The sequence below is a fragment of the Myotis nattereri genome (assembly GCF_964212035.1).
Source record: "Myotis nattereri genome assembly, chromosome: 8".
Lineage (NCBI taxonomy): Eukaryota > Metazoa > Chordata > Mammalia > Chiroptera > Vespertilionidae > Myotis > Myotis nattereri.
Genome location: NC_138083.1, coordinates 61,924,504 through 61,936,396, shown reverse-complemented (window position 1 = coordinate 61,936,396; position 11,893 = coordinate 61,924,504).

Genomic DNA, 11,893 nt, shown 5'->3' with positions numbered 1-11,893 from the left:
GCACAGAAAGCAGGTTACATGCAACCTCCAGAAATATCCCAAGATTATAAGTCCTTATAACATACTTAGCTACTTTTGTTTCTGAGCAACTATATCAAATATTGAATTTTAAAAAATTAATCACAGAATCATTATAAGGTCCTTCTATCTACAGTTATTCTGCATATTCTCTGCTAGAGGTCTCAAGCTTAAGCCAAGTGGTTCAAGAAATTACTATACGATTCCTTTTAAGTGATTTGATAAAGATTTTTATTATATTTTCTCCAGGCTACACAGCAGCCATAATTAAAAAGCCCAGCTGTCACTCAAACTGGAACACATCAGACCCAAAGGCCACAGAGCCTGTTCGCAGGCGGTGCTGCGCGGATCTCCCCAAAAGCAGGATAATGTCAGGCGGGAGGGAGGCCTATAGATACTGCATTCTGGAGTGCCGACATTGACCGACAATGTTTGACAGAAACATTAAAACATGGAGCGATCTGACACATTCCACCGAAATGTCTTTCCCAAAGGTAGCCAGCCAGGCTCCAGGCCTTGAGAACGGCTGAAAACTCTGAAATGTCTCATATCTATTGTTACTGTTTTCTTGTCACTCAGAAAGGCTACATGGCTTTTTCTCCTGGCCTCGCCAGTAAATTGGCTGTGCAGGATCGTGGTAGATAGATGACTATGTCATTCCTACAGCTTTGGAGAGTTGCCAGAGCTCAAATTCTTATCAGCTTCAAGCCTGCCCTCCTCTTTACCTGGCCTTTCTGTGTTACTCAGAAAGGTTCTGCAGACACGTAAGTGCTGTGTGAAGGAATGGTTTTCATTAATTACAAGCTAGGTTTTGTCCCCAGCTGCATTTTAGCCGCACTGATACATTGAGGAAGGCTGGCCACCGTTCATGTCCCTGTAACTAATACCGCAGGGGACCACTAGGTGGCTCTGTAGCTACAGCAAAGGTTGTGTTAAATCCCAGAGACTTTCCCTGTCAAGGATTCTTCAACGTGGGGCAAGCACTCACCAGGCCTGTGTGCGGCGCTGTTGTTGGTGATAACTACCGCCTGGCTAAGTTCTAGAGCAGCTTTTCCCTTCTTCTTGAATGATTTCTTCATTTGATACTTAGATGACTAACGTGCTAACGAACTGGACGCTGACATTATATAGAAGCACATCTGTAAATAGACATTTTTTAACATGGCTATTCCAGAAACCACCATCCTTTCCATAAAAACTTTGTTTAAATGGGGGAAAAGATTAGCTGTGCTTAAATATAACAGAACAATTTTTTGTTCTTATAAACCCCCCCAAGAATACATTTCTAATTGCAATTTTCAAAACGGGTTGGCTTCTGCTATTAATAGGCAAGGAGCACACTGTTCCTTATAGTCCCATTCAATTGAAAAGCACTAACTCAAGGTCTCAAGGGACAAAGGCAGTTTAGGAGGGCGCAGGTAGCCCTCCGTTCCACTTACGGAAAACAGCGTGTTCCAGAACAAACTAGGTGCTGTGGTAAGATAGCAGTCATGCTTGTGTGGGCTGTTCTTGGCAGAGTTACCTTTTCTCCAAGACACGGCAGTGACATCTAAGACATGCTCACTCGGCCCAGGAGAGCTGCAGGGCATGAAGCATGAACCCAGGGAACCTTCAGCTGAGGGGGTGGGTGGGCATCTCTGCAGTGGCTGTGACGTGAGAAGTTCTGAAAGGACCCATCGTGTCTTCTCCACCATCCTGCCCTGGCCATGACTTTCAGCAAGGTATTCAGAGCCAGCTCAGAGCGGTGCAAGCTGGGAGCATCTTAGAATCACATCAAGTGATTCATGGTCTAGGGTGGGGACAGAGTGATGTTTGAAAGCCCTCAGCCCCCTGACACCTCCCCGCTTCCTGGTGATTTTCATATGCAGACAAGGTAAAGAACCAATGGGTTAGTGAGCTAACGGGACAGAAGGTACTGAGTAGGCGACACACCTGCCACCCTCCCCCGCACCCTTAGCACCTTGCCAGTGTTTGAGAGATTGCCCCACAGCACCTTAGACCTTCTGGGAGGCAGAGAGAGGGGGAAAGATTTGTGCTGGCAGCAGGGGGTCATTAGAAACAGGCAGGGTAATTCCACAGGAAGTGTTGGACCCCATCCAGCCCTGAATGTGGGGCAAGGGAGAGACAGGAACCGCGCCAACAGCCAGGATCCACAGGGTATGAGATGCCCGCATCGGTGCTGCTCTGGTGAATCTCACCACTGCCCCGCAAGGTGACCACAGATGAAGATAAACGCCTCTTGTTGATTCTTCGTTTTGCCCAGAGTCACATAGGAAGTAATTGAAAAGGTGAGGGCAGCACAGAAAGGAGGCCGGGATGAAAGGCAGAAGGCACCTGGGGCACAGACAGGTGGCGTGACAGGCCAACCCGCAAAGAGGCGTGGGCTCCAGCAACACCTGCCTCAGTGCACAGACTTGGAAGCAACCTGATCCCAGAGACCAGCGACCCCCACTGTGCCTGGAGCCAGGGCCTATGTCCTATTATCCAGGTCCCCGTTTTACAGATGAAGAGACTGGGCCTCAGAGAGGTTAAGTAACTCTCCTGAGGTCCCACCAGGAGAGTAGTTGGGCCAGATTGTGGCCCCAGGCTCTGCTTTGTGCATACTCCCTCCCTCCCCGGAGGGCTCTGGGCTCTTTCCCCTCTGGGAGCCTTTCTCCTGTGCCCTCTGGAACCTTGGCTTGCATACTCCTAGCACCCTCAACCTCTGCCTCTCCACCTGCCGGCTACCTGCACCTGGACCCTCCCCAGGGCCTCTAAGAGGGGCACCCTCTCACCCTGTACCCCCAGGACCACAGGGCCCAGAGGTGAGGTCAGCATTTACCTGCTCCCCAAGCTGTTTCTCAGGAATTACCAACCTCCCCCTTCAAAAATCTCTGCTCACAGAATCTGCCATTCAATTTTCTTTTTCACTTTCCTGCACCCCTTGTGCCCTGAGGCTCCCGCACTCTTTGATGATCGAACTCTCACATTCCCCTAGTGAGCTCACTGTCCTGGAATGACAAACCCGCTCCGCGGTGACCTGTGTCCTGAACTCCAGTGACCCCTGATTTCACATCAGCCACACACAATATCCCGGATCTTTCCAGCTCCGCGGATCTTAAACTCCGCGGGTCCCTCTCAGATCCTTTAAGCCGGTGGTTTTCAAACTTTAGGTTATATCAGAGTCTCCCAGAGGAAGACTGAAGGGGGGTTACACACAGCTGGCGAGGCCTTACCCCCAGAGGTTTTCATGCAGGAGGTTTGGGATGGAGCCTGTGAGTTTGCATTTCTGAGAAGCAGCCAGGTGATGCCGTAGCTGCTGACACTTGAGAAGCTCAGCAGTGAGCTGTTCTCAGCCCCCATAGCATATTCCAATCACCTGGGGAGCTGTACTAGCCAGCCCTGCCCCGCCCCACCCCAGGCTAATTAAGCCAGAATCTCCAGAAAAGGGGCATTTCTATGCTTTAAGAACTCCCGGGGATTCCGAGGTACAGCCAGCTCTACGTGTCTCCACCCACATCTGTTTCCTCAGTCCTTGCCTTGCTCAGCAATCCGAGATCAGCCTAACTTCCTGCTGTTTCTGCTTCTAAACCTGGGCTGCTGAGCCGGCACGATCACTCGGATCCGGGCCATTTCAAGTGCAGTGTCTGGTCTCCGTTGAGTAATCAGCGCTGCTCAGCAGTCTTTTGATGGGTCCCTCGTCAGCTCTGTCTCAGTCCTCAGGACACCACTTTCTCCCCCGGGCTCCTCGGCTCCTCCTCCTCAGTAGCAGGACCCCACCAGGTAGCAGAACCGCCCGTCTGGGTGTCCTGTCTGTCAGAGGGCAGCAACACCTACCCGGCACAGGGTGTTTCAGAAGTTCCAGACGATGGCGCAATGCCAGGATACAAGGAGCTCGCCACAGTACTGTCAGTGCTGGGTGATGCTGGCTGTTGCTTATTCTCAATAAAGGGTCCCGCCACCAACTGACTAGCTCTGAACCCCTCAATTTCCTGTTTGCCTGCCTCCAAGTTTTTATGGAAGTGTCAGAGGAAGTGTTCTCTCTTTCTGACTAGGCCTATCACATATGAAACGTTACCCTTCGAGAAAAATTCAGAAGTTGGGAAGAGGCTCCCCACAGTGGGGAGTTTGGGAGAAGGACCGAGTCCAGGGGCCCTGCCCATTTCTTTCTCTCTCTTCAGAGTGGCTGCCCCTGGAAGCCAAATATCTCCCCCTTGGCCAACACCTGGTGGGTGGCTTCCTCTGACCTTGGATGCTGTGATCTGCAGCTTGTTCTGTGCCTGACTGAAGAAGACATAATTTCCCTGTTCAGTGCCGGAGTTGGGCAAGTGTGCATGCTGAGGGGTGGGGCAGAGTGAGATGAGAGACCCTGGCACATGTATAAACCAAGCTCTCTTAGCACAGTAAATCAGCTTGCTAGGTCTTTGCTTCCGTATTTCTCAGTTGGTTCCATATAGGGAAGGATTATTTTCCCAGTTCCCATCACAAGTCACATTTCCCCTCCAATCTAATTTTTCCTTCCCTGGCTGTCGGCTCCTCCTTTCAACAGCCAATACAAAAAAAAAAAAAAAAAAAAAGAAGGTAAGAAAGAAAGAAAGAATAGCATAGCACAGTGCTTCTAAATATTTAGCATTCGTGTGTCCAACAGGGGAAATTGTGATTATCTTGCCTTCCTTCCCAGGTCATCAGTGCCATCCTTACTAATAAGAAAGGAAATTGGCAAGTGGGAGTACATGGAAAAGAGTGACAAGTAAATGGCACAAGGATGGGAAGAAATGAAAGAGAAAGAGTTTAGAGAGAAGCTCTGCTTTGGCCTGGGCGCTGGAGTTACATCCCAGGCCAGCTGGTATGGTTGGCTACAGCCAATTGCCTTGGCCCTGGATTTGGCCCCCACCGGGTATGTCACACAAAGGGAGCCTGGGACATCAGGGGCTTTGTTGTCATTAACAATGTTTATCAACAGTGAACTTGCTATCTAGGTTCGAGGGCCAATCCAGAGAGGCATTTACTATTTACTCATTCATTCCATCAACATTCTTGAGTACCGAGAGATTAAAAATGGCGGCAGAGTAAGTGGAAGCCAGACGAACATTCTTGAGTACCACATTACAGGAATTATTTAGCAAAAATAAAACATAATTCAAACTCATAGGCTGTTTTGGATAAATCCAGATACTTCTTTTTTTCCTTGGGCCTTTGGTTTATTTCCCTGTTGCTTTGACTCTTGCCCTCAAAACACTCAACCTGATTTTCCAAGATGATGACCATGGGCTTGAAGATGCAAATAATCAGAACTAGGCTACCCTAGCTGGCTAACTTGCATATTTGAAGATATAATATCACAGCCTGCAGTCTCTGATTAGTTCAATGAATCTAGTCTTCTGATGATGCTGAAGGAAAAGGTATTCCTGAGTGCAAAGGATGGTCAGGTTTTCATTACCTCCTGGAAGCTGGGCGCCCGTTGAGGAAGGTTGCATCCAACTGAAGATTTCACCAATGAAGAAACGAGGTTTAAATGGCCTGATACCATATTTGTCATCAAAGACTCTAGAAAAAAATCCAATACATAGCCCCATCCTCAAAATAAGTGCCCCCAAATTTACCCACTCATTCCTGACCCACTTAGAAAGGCCCCTGGACAGTAGGTAACTGCACTGGTCTCTTTCTCTTCTACTTATTCAACTGCTGAAATAGACCTCGATGGCCTGACTTGAACAAACTCCAAGTACAAATATCATCCATCTAACGGCGGTTCTCAACCTGTGGGTCGCGACCCCTTTGGCGGTCGAACGACCCTTTCACAGGGGTCACCTAAGGCCATCCTGCATATCAGATATTTACATTACAATTCATAACAGTAGCAACATTATAGTTATGAAGTAGCAACGAAAATAATTTTATGGTTGGGTCACACCATGAGGAACTATATTTAAAGGTCCAGAAGGTTGAGAACCACTGAGAGGAAAGCCAGGGAACTGTATGGGTTTTGTATCAGGAAAAAAGTAATTTTTAATGTAAAACACTGAATAGTGTTTCCTGATATATCAAAGCCGATCAGAACTCGCGACTTTGGTCAGAAACTCGAATGCCTCCTCCAAGAAATGGAAAATGGGCTGGGAGAGCCGCATCGGACTGGCTGAGAAACAAGCCAAAGGGAGGAGAGTGTCTGAGGGGGTGTCCGCTGGGCAGAGACCAGCCCCCGTTTTTATAAAGGGCACATCATAGGGCTTTGCTGTTGACCAGCCAGAGCAGCAGCAGTGGCCGAGTTTCCCCAGGCTTCAGAGCCTGCAGTGACTCATTTGGTCCCTCGGATCTGCGGTTGGGAACTCCCAGGCTGCCAGCCCTGGTCATGGGAATTACCCATGTGGTTTCTTTGGGGATGGGAAGACTTCTCAAGCTTGGCAAGTCCCACAAGATGGCATGGCTATATTTTGAATAGTGGTATTTTTCCCTCTGGAGAGAATGGGCTTTTTGAAAATCGTGCTCTGAAGCAATCTTCTTTAGACTGTGGGAAAGGATGAGTCCCTTCACAGATAGAGATCAACGAGCCACCCTGCCAGTGCATGCCTTTACAGTGGGGCCTTGACTTACGAGTTTAATTCGTTCGGAGACCGAGCTCGTTAAGGAGCTTGTTGACTCAAATTACTCTATCAACTCAATGCAAAAAATTGGCGGAGAGACAGCTGGTATCTCAAAAAACTCGTTAGTCGGGACACTCGTAAGTCAAGGCCCCACCGTACTGCCTTCTGTCCTGTGGACCATGTGTTTAGTGAAACCTGCCCTTGCACTGGCCACTGTGCTCTGCAACTGACCTGCGTTTTCTCACTTAACCCTCTCAGCAAACCGGTGTCATTATCTGGATTAACAGATGAGGAAACTGAGGCTCGGAGAGGCCACGTGGCCCAACCAGTGATGTGTCAACATGGAAAAATATACACTGAAACAAGATACCCTGATGTGCAGTCTCTGTGGATGTCTGTGGTATAATATTTCCCCTGTGGCTGGTTTCAAGGTACCAAGAGTTTACCACTGGCTCACAGAAGTCCTGCATATTTAACCATCAGCTCCCCAAGCTGAGGGAGCCAGCTCCAGCACAGCCCTAGCTGCAGCATGAAGGCACTTCTGGAAGAATCCTTGGGGCCCACCACAGTGCACTGCCCTTTACACAAACAGATGCGGGCTCCATGAGGGCAAGGCCAATATTTAGAGCAGTTCCCTTGGATGTAGAGATGAAGGCTTAGTGATTCACTAATTCATGCGGCAAACATTCTTTCTGTTTCTGCAGGTTCACCTGGTCACCAAGGACAACAGGATTTTATTTCCTGTGAAAGGATGTTGTCTCCTGTAAGAATGACAGATTTCAGTGCCTCATAGAGGGCACCCCACAGCCAGCTACAATGATGCAGGTGGCTGCCAAGCACAGGGGAACAGAGGAGAACCGTCAACAAGCCCTCTCTATACTCTATGTCTTTACCACCTTCTCACCCAAGGATGTGTTTTTATTGATTTTTAGAGAGAGGGGGGGAGAGAGAGAGAGAGAGAGAGAGAGAGAGAGAGAGAGAGAAATAATGATGTGAGAGAGAAACATCGACTGGTTGCCTCCCATATGCACCCCGACTGGGGATTAAACCCACAACCAGGTATGTGCCCTGACTGGGAATCACATCTGCCACCTTTTGATGTCCAGGACAACACTCCGACCAACTGAGCCATGCTGCCAGGGCATGCCTGTACTTCCTTCTATCCTGCCGTCCATGCATTATGTTCTCCTTCACCCTGTTAGTGTCCTCTCCTAGTGTTGAAGCTTATCCCTTCAGCCCACCCACCTTCCTTGGCAGGGCTCAGAGAATAAACCCTCTGAGCACCCAGCTCAGCATCTTGCACAAAGTACAGGCTCTAAAAATGGCTTTGGACTTCAAAGTACACATACTCATTTCAACAGCGCACTTCCAGTTTTGACGGTGCCCCGGATGGTTTTGTGATGTTCTCAGTTTTCCAGTTTAAAAGCATCATGCACAGAGAACTCTCTCTCCATTGTAATTAGAGGCAGATCACAGCATGCAGAGGCCATCCTGGCCAGACGTGAGGCGACCGCAGTGTTTGCAAGTCCCATGCCCAGGCTGGCCCTCCAGGCTCAGATGTCCTTCCTTAGGAGCTACTCAGATTAGAGTCCAAGTATTCCTCATGGCAAAAGCAATATTCTGGAACTTGGAAGAAGTCTGGAGCAATGAGGACTAAAAAAGCCAGGGAGTGGGGAGCAGCAGAGCTCTCTAGATCAAGCATGTCAAACTCACAGCCCACAGGCTGCATGCCTGTCTGAGTTTGACATGCTTGCTCCAGCGGTTTTCAACCTGTGGGTCGCGACCCCTTTGGCGGTCGAACGACCCTTTCACAGGGGTCGCCTAAGACCATCCTGCATATCAGATATTTACATTAGGATTCACAACAGTAGCAACATTATAGTTATGAAGTAGCAACAAAAATAATTTTATGGTTGGGTCACAACATGAGGAACTGTATTTAAAGGGCCAGAAGGTTGAGAACCACTGTGTCTAGGTCCTCTGCCAACTGCTAGATCAGTGGTTCTCAACCTTGGCTGCACATTAGAATCACCTGGGAATCTTTTTTAAATCCTGATTTCTGGGCCCCATCCTCTGGAAATTCTGTTTCTTTGTTACTAATGTTGTGGCCCCACCCCATAACAAAGAAACAGAATTTCTGGAGGAGTAGGTCCAGAAATCAGGATTTTAAAAAGATTCCCAGGTGATTCTAATGTGCAGCCAAGGTTGAGAACCACTGTGCTAGATGGAATGAGCCTGGTGTCAAGGTAGGAGACCTGTTGAAAAAAGGCAAGTGCCTGCAGCTGGTCTCCGTAGAGATCCTGGCACGGATTCCGCTCCTGGATCAAAAGAGAGTCTGGGAAAGGGATGCAAACCTTGACATTGACTAAGCCCTGACACCCATCAGTCTCCGCGGCCGAGCCCAGGCTGCGTGGGTTGGTTTTTTGCCTCTCGTCTTACACAGAATATTCACATTCCTTCTCCTTCTTCTGCTCAAATGACAAGGCTGAACTTATTTTGTTTTGGTGACAGCATCCAGAGTAGTGGCCAAGGGCACAGAGCTGAGAGCATAGAAGCCAAAGGCTTGTTTGTCCAGGAGACACTGTGATTGGGGGAAGGTCAGTGAAGCCCACAGACCAAGTGGCAGCACTTCCAGATAGGATCTGGCCTCAGGTCCGGCAACGATCACTCTCTCCCCAGGTATTTTATTTGGCTCATAGCCCAGCAGACAGAAATGTGAGAAAGACAGGTGTTGGGTTTGCCATGCACATCGAGTCTCATGGGAATTTAGCGAACAGAATGGAGAAGGTGGCTTTGGCGGCTCTTCCTTAGGAAAGATTCAGGGCAAAGCAATTGACGGCAAAGCAGAGCTGTTCTGTCCCCCTCTTTGCTCTAGTTAATGTCGTTAGCCCACCCTGATCCCAAGAGAGAACTAAACTGGGTAAGACACGTCAGAGCTGGTGCGAAGGAAAACACAGCTGCGAGTCCGTCATTTATGGTGACTATGACCCACTATCTAGTCCAGCCGTGGGCAAACTATGGCCCGCGGGCCGGATCCGGCCCATTTGAAATGAATAAAACTAAAAAAAAAAAAAAAAAAGACCGTACCCTTTTATGTAATGATGTTTACTTTGAATTTATATTAGTTCACACAAACACTCCATCCATGCTTTTGTTCCGGCCCTCCGGTCCAGTTTAAGAACCCATTGTGGCCCTTGAGTCAAAAAGTTTGCCCACCCCTGAGAGTCCGTGCCCTGCCTTCCTCTGACAGGGAAGCTGAAAGGGCACCTGGGACAGCCAGGCAGGTGTTCATGCCTGCAAGCTTCCAATCCTTCCTGGAGAACCTGCAGGCTGTCGGTCTACACCAGCGGTTCTCAACCTGTGGGTCGCGACCCCTTTGGGGGTCGAACGACCCTTTCACAGGGGTCGCCTAAGACCATCGGAAAACATATATATAACTACATATTGTTTTTGTGATTAATCACTATGCTTTAATTATGTTCAATTTGTAACAATGAAAATACATCCTGCATATCAGATATTTACATTACGATTCATAACAGTTAGCAAAATTACAGTTATGAAGTATCAAAGAAAAAAATTTTATGGTTGGGGGTCACCACAACATGAGGAACTGTATTAAAGGGCCGCAGCATTAGGAAGGTTGAGAACCACTGGTCTACACTATTGTTATTCCACTGTTTCTTTTGCCAGCGTTTGGATCTCACAGAGAAACAAATCATCAGGGATCCCACTTCCGGCTTATCGTAGTCCCTCCACTTTGAACCGAAAGGAACAAGTTCAGCGAAGAACTCATCACTGGCACTTCCCACAATCTGGAGTCACCTTAATGCCATTAACGACAATGCAGACCAGCTGCTGCGAGGTGTGTCAGTTCTAAGAATAAAATATAGCTCTGCTGCCTGGCACAGGTTTCCAGGCCTGAAGCTTTGCTCCTGGTGCCGGTGAGGGCAAAGCTGCTGCACCCAGACCAGTGGCGGTCACGTCCCCCACCTGGCTCCCTGCACCATGTTCCTAACGTGTGCTCTGGGCAGATAACTGCCCTGTTATCGCGAAGAGGCTATTCCGGCGGTAATGCTAATATCTAGTGTGCTGGGAGGAACCGTTTAGTCGTTTCCCTGCAGGGTGTCCTTTCACCTGCTGTTCTATTTTACAGTCCACTTACATCCTATTGCAATCGATAGACACATCAGCACGTTCTGCTGCAACCAGGCACGTCGGCAATCCGGGAGGTGGGCTCCCACAGGTCCCTGGCATGGCGCATTAGGCAGTGGGCCAGCAGGTTCACATCCGAGAAAGCTCTCCATCTCATTAGTTTCTCCCTGTACAGCAAAAAGCATGGTCATCTAGGTTATAGCAATCAGGGCAGAATTGCTTGCAATTGTAATGGGAGATGCACTAGATTTCGGAGACTTCAGACAATGCTGTTCCGTGATCTGTTGAGTTTTAAAGTAGAGCTAATGCAGGGAAGGGAAGTGAATTTATCCAGCCCAAAGGCTCTGGTTCTGGCTACCGTGTTCTGAAGGGGAAGCCGAGAAATGCTTCCAGGTATCAGCCTTAGATCATCAATAATTTCAAGGAAGCTCTTCTCTTGGTTTAACAGCAAAACATAACACATTCCACAAAAAATCAGGAAATGTATTTTGCTCTGCCAAGAATCCTAATAGGAGCTTTAAAAGTCAAATAGGATTTGAGAGCCCAGAAATCTTTTTATCTATAAAGTTGAACTGGGCCTGAGACTAATGCTGAAATGCCCATAGTGTCTGAACGTAAGTGGATGGACAAGGAATACACTGTTCCACAAGGTGATTATTGATCCTACCATTCATCTGATTTCCAGTGGGCCATTCATTTTCTTAACTGAAAGAAAGCTAGGGAACCAAATGGGTAGATGGCAGTTAGACTTAATGTTCATGAACACAGCATTTGAGTTCAGTTCTGTTCAATACATTGGGAATCTGTTATATTTCAGTCACTGTGCAGGGCTTGAGATTGGTTCTTAAAGCCTCCTGGTTTATGGGTTGATGGGGGAAGTGTAAACAGACTCTTAAAACCCTAACTTCAATAAAATGAGAACCATGAGGGCTCTGTCAGCCTTTATCCTGCTCTGGGACTAGAAAAAGCCTCCTGAGTAAAATGAGCCCTAAGCTGAGTCTTGGTATCCACAAAGGTTCTGGGAGGTTGTTTTCTGGTTGGGTCTGCCTGGCTGGTCTAGTCTGACCTCCCACTGGTGGCAGAGACAAGGCCCTCAGGTGCTTAGCTGGATGGAGCCAGGTGTGGGGTCTCTGGAACCGACTGGGAGATCTATGGTCTGA